At 35.1% G+C, this 7,651-nt stretch overlaps 1 long non-coding RNA gene across 1 annotated transcript; it reads right to left on the bottom strand.

Annotated features, from left to right (window-relative positions):
* Positions 1 to 214: 214 nt before the first annotated feature.
* Positions 215 to 7,365, bottom strand: LOC131151054 (uncharacterized). Its single transcript, XR_009135682.1, has 7 exons — positions 7,180 to 7,365; positions 6,685 to 6,748; positions 1,408 to 1,479; positions 1,256 to 1,327; positions 1,060 to 1,131; positions 869 to 940; positions 215 to 760 (listed from the first exon to the last, which is right to left on the bottom strand). It is a non-coding gene; the product is annotated as an uncharacterized LOC131151054 (long non-coding RNA).
* Positions 7,366 to 7,651: the final 286 nt, after the last annotated feature.

The raw sequence follows: 7,651 nt of genomic DNA on the forward strand, positions 1-7,651 counted from the left end.
TTAACACTAATTTAGAGATGTACAATCTCACATTTTGTTTAAAATTGGATGGGGCATTAATTGATCGGTCACTTTAGGATGTAGATTAAAATTGATTCCCCGATTTTAAGACGCATGAGTGAAATTAATCCAGATAGCACATGGAAGTAGCAGCAACTAAGCCAGATTAATCAGGTTTTAAGAAGTTTAGTGCTGAAACCCCATCTTGCAAATCTGCAATTAATTGAAGTTTCAAATTAAGAGAAATAAAGTGCATAGGATTAGGAGGAGTGAAGAGAAGAAGAGATTAGAAGGAGAAGATCAGTCAGCAGTCCCCTGGAGCCCATGTACAGCTCCAAGTCTGCCCTCTTTATATATTAACAACAATAGCACATGGAGGACAAAAACGCCCATCTCACACCACCTGACTGCTAAAATAAAGCATTCTCTCCTAACAAAGGGATTTTGAGGCCACAGAACTGTCAGTCACCGGAGTAAAGGAAAATTGGATTTAAATGCCGTACTTTGGGTCAATAAGCAGCATTATTGTGAACAGTCAAACTATCATTGATCTCATCGATTCTTTTCACTTGTCATACTAGGTGCCTGTTTCTTCTTCCTTGTTTTTGTCATTGGATTGGAACCCCTTTGGTGAAATGCAGCGACATCTCATTTTATCTATCAAAAAAATTGATCTACATCAACTTACAAACGTTTTAGAGTTGTCAATTGTCCAATGTATCCTGGGATTGAATTGATGATTAAGCAATTTCTGAGTGTCCTGCGCCGCATATATAAAACAGGTGCTTAGAATAACTGAACAATCAAATAACGGTCATATAATATTACAATAGCACCTTTCAGGAAAGTATATCCGTATTCAACTTACAGATATTGAATGTTTTTCATAGCCCGCAAATCAGGGAATCTAGAACTCGATCCTTTCAAATCAGATATCATCCTTAAAATCAAAAGATACCAAATAAAATATTTGCTTCATTTTTCTAAATTTTCTGTGTAACCATGCATGAGATTGCTATACTGACTACAACAATTATCAAAGAGCAGAGAGGAGCTCACAATTGGGTTAAATTTGTTAGAGAAGATATGGTAGAAGGAATGGGGCCCTCCATGGATGTGCCTTGAATATCTCTGCCACAGATTAACAGTTCGTTGAAGAAAAGACTTAATTAAGTTCCAAATTATTTTGTAGGCCTGCATTATAGTTCTCCAAGGGGAAATAGTGAAAGAAGTTGACAAGAAGAACGGTACTCACAGTCTTTCTAATTTTGTCCAACTCCCAATCAAATCTGGTATTTTCCCAGACAATTGATTCCCATCAACCCTACTGCAAATGGCAATGGCATGCAAGTTCAGGGATTTGCATATTAAAAAAAAATGGCAAGTCCATACAACCAAATCACTTACAAATCCGTCAGGTTCTTCAGGTTTCTAAATGTATCTGGTATTGTTCCCGTAAAATTGTTCGCAGAGAGATGGCTGCAAATTTAAGAAACAGTGTCAAAAATCCCCTCAGCATAAAACTTATCGAAATTATTACTTAAAGTAATAACGTAGAAACAATTCTCTATGAGTCATAGTAATAACAGATGCATACACTTCAATCTCACCATTAAGGAATTAATTAAGAATCTAATAAAAGAAAGGAAACCATTTTGTTGCCATTAAAGTAGTTATTTTTGTTTCCATGGTATAGTCTCTAGCCAATACTTAAATGCAACGACTATCACAACACAAATAATATTCATTCATAGCTACGTCCATTTGTTACACACTCTCATCCCATGTTTCAGGGATTTTTCATTAAAAAAGTCAATTATTGGGCAACAATTTTGAGTCATGGAGTTAGATTAATGAGCCTTAATTCACTGTATATGAAATTGAAACATCACAAAAGTAAAACTTAATTTAGTGAGCTAAAATGAGAATAAGAATCTCTTTTTCTTTAGGCAGCCATGACCAAAAGAAGAGCGATGTCAGCGTAAAGAAGAACGAGGCTCTAGTCCTTGTAATTATTGAATATAACCAGGGAAGGATTTTCATCTAAACTCAGCATTTATAGTAAGTTTTCATTTCCAAAGCTCTGTTATGGTGCACCCTGTACTTCCTCATTTTGAATGCTGCTCTTTTATTCCTTCTTTCAGATAATTAAACACAGGTTTGCTGTTCCTAGAGAAAACAAACCTAAAACTGGTCAAGGATCTATAATAAACCTCTATCTTTATTTCCCTGCCAGTGAACCAATTTTAAGAGTCCCTCACTCTGAGTCGCCATTATAGTGCTGACCATTAATAGATACTGCTTAAAAAATCAGACTTCTGCCCCAACAATAGTATCCTACCATGAAGTAAATGAAGGCAGTTGTGACTTGTGTGTAATTAAATATTGAAAGAAGCGTTAGTACAAGCCTCAGTTTCCTGCCTCATAGTAATATTCTCTCAAAACAAAGTTAATGAAGATAATCAGTGAGCAGTTAAATTACTAACATCATGGCATCAATTGAAATGTTAATGCTCAACTCATTTTTTCCAACCAAATAAACTGAGTAGCCAAGAAACCCAGAATGCACTCCGCCCAGTCCTATTGTTTCTCTTATTTATCTCTTAACACTGTTCCACATCCATGTAAATTCATTACACAAACCTTAAAAATGAAATGCATAATAAATAACTTATTTGCATTGCCATTGCATTTCAGCACATGATGCGAAGAGAACAGAAATAATTTGAGAAAATAATTCAAAGCTTTAAAAAAAAAAAAGGCCGAAGTGGAAGAATGAAGAGTAATCCTTTTATTTATTTATTTATTTTTTCAGGATGGTAGTCTTACAGTCTGATCAAGCGCCTCAAATTTCCAAGATTTTCAGGAAGCGATCCACTAAGCTGATTATCTTCCAAAATACTGGAAAAGACAACTAGATTATGAACAAGATCAACTGCCCTTCATAGCCCATGCAAGGATAGAACCTTGTTGTGCCGGGCACCCCACTTGTGCCAAACACCAATACTACAACTATTGCTATTGAATATAAAAGAAATTAAAGCAATGCAGAAACTAATAATAAAGCAATAAAAAAATAAGACAAGAAATTTACGAAGTTCGGTATAGAATTACCTACGTCCTTGGACAACGATGATCAATCCACTACTTCTTGATAAAGTACAACTTGGAGGTGTGTTTTACAAATAAAGAGTTGAGCACTTTATATAACTTCAACCTCAAGTCTAAAAAACACTTCTCTCCAATGTGGGACAAATAATATAAAAAAATTCAAAACCACCTTTTATACTAAGGTGGAAGTATTCTACCAATGTGGGACAAAAAAACAACAAATCTCCACCTTGACGATAAATTCAACAAAATTTTCAGTCACCAACATTTTCTGGAGTTCCACATCATCAACACCTTCCAAAAATACTCAGATTTGTAGGATATTGATCAAGTCCAAACAATGTTTGAACTTGATTGTTGTCACAATCTTGGTCAACATATCTGCGGGATTTTCAGTTGTAGCAATATTTTGAAGAAGTATCTTGCCTCCATCAATAATATCCCGCATAAAATGAAACCGAACGTCGATGTGTTTCGTTCGTGCATGGTAGACTTGGTTCTTTGCCAAGTGAATAGCACTCTGGCTATCACAGAATACAACCATGTGCTTCTAAACAACTCTCAAATTTTCAAGTAAAACTTGCAACCAAATAGCTTCCTTAACAGCCTCTGAAGCTGTCATGTACTCTGCTTCTATTGTAGACAAGGCAATGGTAGACTGTAAGGTAGACCTCCAACTCACTGGATCATTAGCAAATGTAAAAATATATCCAGTAGTTGATCGACGTTTATCCAAATCACCTACAAAATCCGAATCCACATATCCAACAATACGTTGTTCAATAGTATTATTTTTCTCAAATACTATACCAATATCAATCGTATTCATAATATATCTCAAAATCCATTTCACAGCTTGCCAATGTCCTTTACCCGAATCATGCATATATCTGCTCAACATACTAACAGCTTGTGAAATATTAGGTCTAGTACAAACCATTACATACGTCAGACTACCAACAGCACTTGCATAAGGAACCTGTGACATATACTTACGTTTCTCCTCTGATTTAGGAGATAAAGCAGCACTAAGTTTGAAATGAGGAGCAAGAGGAGTGCTTACTGGTTTTGACTGCTCAAACATGCCAAAACTCTGTACTACTTTCTTCAAATACTGTTTCTGAGACAAACTAACTCTTCCTCTCATTCTATCTCTGCGAATCTCCATGCCAAGTATCTTCTTTGCTTCACCAAGATCTTTCATCTCAAATTCTTGATTTAACTAACTTTTCAATTTGTTGATTTCTTCCCTATTCTTTGAAGCTATCAACATATCATCAACATACAAGAGTAAATATATAAAAGATCCATTTTGTAGTCTGCGAAAATAAACACAATGATCATGTTTATTTCTTATGTACTTCTGACCCATCATAAATTGATGAAATCGTTTGTACCACTGTCTTGGAAACTGTTTCAAACCATACAATGATTTACCCAGTTTACATACCCAATTTTCTTTTCCAGCAACCTGAAATCCATCTGACTGAGTCATATAGATTTCCTCTTCCAAATCACCATGTAAAAATTCAGTTTTTATATCGAGTTGAACTAGTTCAAGATCAAATTGTGCTACCAAAGCCAACAAAATTCGAATGGAAGAATGTTTAACAACTGGAGAAAATACCTCATTATAATCAATGCCTTCCTTCTGTGCGTAGCCATTAGCTACCAATTTAGCTTTAAAGCGAACATTATTTGCATATGGAAATCCTTCTTTCTTTACATAAACTCATTTACAACCAATTGCTTTCTTACCCTTGGGTGGCTGGGCTAGCTCCCATGTGACGCCCCGATTTTCGTACAATTTTTTTTTTATATGATAAATAAATAATCACGTCATAAATCCACAATATCCACAAATCGGCCACGTCAACAATCCTAGTACCATTCATACAACCCGACCCGCATTGGGTAATGGGTAAAAAGTATTTTATTATATTGAATCTAACAGCGGAAGACAATATACACATATCAGTCAGAATACAATACCCAGAGTATCAATATACATATAAATATTCACACTACCTTCCCACACTACCTTCCCATACTAAAAATTACTATTCAACTCTAGGGGAATTACATCTCCCCTAGTCCAAAAACTCACCCTGTGTATCAGGGTCTCAGCTCCCTACTATCACGGAGCTCTATCACCTGGCCGGTCTCTGTTCCCTAAAAAATTTAGATAAATTGGGTGAGACACATCTCAGTAAGAAGGAATAAATTATTTACAGTGTGTGGCCAAATGAGTACAATTATAATACACTTTACTTTTTAAATCACCATTTCATTTGAGAAAATACACTGATATTCACATACACATAATCATATAGATATACAACACAAGCTTTTATAAGCTTAAAAATCATTTATCAAATTCAATGATTTCCAACACACATATTTACACACGAAGTTCCTGAGAATAGGGAAGATTACCCGCCCATACAGGTAGCTTCCCTCTGCCCTAACACGTTATGCAGCCGGGTATAGCCACATCTGATACCCATCAGGGCACTCACCTTACTCAGTAAGCCCTCAGGCTGAGAGTTTCACTTCGCTTTAATTATTTATATTATTAACTCACACTGTTCCATTTCTCAATTTTATCATTCTTTATTTCTCAATTTCCATTCTTTCTTTCATTTCTCATTTCAGCCAATTTTATCATTCTTTCACTTTTCATTTCCACTTTACTTTCCGGCTCATGAGTATCCTTGGTATCAAATACCAACATCGCGTCTGTAACTCATGGCCACCCTGAGGATCTTTCTATACACGCCATGCTTCCCCTCATGGTCAAGGTTGTGTGGCTCAAAGGCTGGATCTAACCGCGGTTGGCCGACCCGGTTAGATCAAATATCATATCACATATCGCGTCTGTAGTACGACTGGCCGGCCTAATACCCTGATCCGGACTCAGGGGGCCCAACAACCCTACACAATGGCACAGTCGACTGTCACGCCACACGCTCCAAGAGTCTGTGTAGTTGCACTAACACCACTCGCAATGGTACCGTGCTGAATATCATAACCATCCAACAGGGTTTACCACCATATACCCGCAATCATTATGCGGTATTGGCATTTTATCAATTATATTCCAGTATATCACAATTCAGTTCAATATAAATATTCTCATCATTTTCTATGCACTTTTCATCATCTCGTAATATCATATATCATATTTCATGTATTTTTCACATTTTCCCAAAATACTCATTTCTCATGCAAATAATTTCTACTCACAAATAAATACCACATTTCATTATTTTCCAATATCAATAATTCAAAAAATCCCATTTTCCAGGCAAAACATTTCTACTCATAAAATAATACCATATTACATTATTTTTCACTAATCAGATCAGTAATTCTCATTTCAATATTTTCTCAGAAATTACACATTATTATATTTTACACTCCAAAATATCACAATTTACAATTACTCAAATGCCACACAATTTATTTGATATTTATATCATAATAATTTTCAAACAAAATATCATATGCTCAATTTCACATATTCATTCAAATAATAATTTTAAAAACACTGCTATAATTTATTTCCCTTACCTGACTTACTGAGAGTCTCCCTAGAATCCCAAATTCTACGCCCTTGGCGTCTGAAATTCAACTCCTGCAATTTACATTTTTCCCAAATTAATTAATCTATTTCTTCAAAATAATACTCATCTAGCCTTCCCTAGACTCCATATACCTCAAATTAATATTTAAACTATTATTTAACACCCCTACTTAATTTTCTAAATTTTGCCTGCAGGTCCCAAAATTACACCAGCGGCGCTCACCCGAGCCCTAATTTCAGAAATCCTACTTCAGTTTCAGATGCTTAATATTTTAGCATTTCTAAATTAATGCTAATTAATTAAAAATAAGCCCCTTAATAATCACCGCACCCCAAATTTGGAGTTTTGGCCCGACACCCCCACGAGAATTCCGTCCCACTAGACTTGTAGAGAATCATCCCTAGATTCTCGTGGTGGTGTCCGTTCTTCAATTGGGCTTATATTTTGCAAGAAATTAAAGAAAAAGGGGGAAATGGCTTACCTCAGGGAATACGCTTACGCCGCTCCTACCACCGATCCGCTCCGGTAGAAATGACGGCAGCAGCGAATGGAGTCTAGTGGTATTTTCGGATTTTTGATCGGGCGAAAATCCGTCACGAAATCGAGGAGAGAGGGAGAGAGAATGAGAGAAAAGAGAATAAGCCTGCACGCACAGGAAAAGTAAAATAAAAGAAGAAGAAAAGAAAGAAGAAGAAGAAGAAGAAGAAGAAGAAGAAGAAAAGTCTTAAAGAAGCCTGAAGCTTCCAGGCTTCAGGAAATAATAATAATAATAATAATAATAATATATTTAATTAATATAATAATAATATATTTTATTAATAAAAAAATAAATAAATTCTAATTAAAATTTTTTTTCTTTTTCTTTTAAATCCTATTAATTAATTAGTTAATTAATTAAAAAAATTATTGAATTATTGAATTATTTATTTATTTATTTATTTTTGGAAATCAAT

This window comes from Malania oleifera, chromosome 1 (genome assembly GCF_029873635.1).
Source record: "Malania oleifera isolate guangnan ecotype guangnan chromosome 1, ASM2987363v1, whole genome shotgun sequence".
Classification (NCBI taxonomy): domain Eukaryota; kingdom Viridiplantae; phylum Streptophyta; class Magnoliopsida; order Santalales; family Ximeniaceae; genus Malania; species Malania oleifera.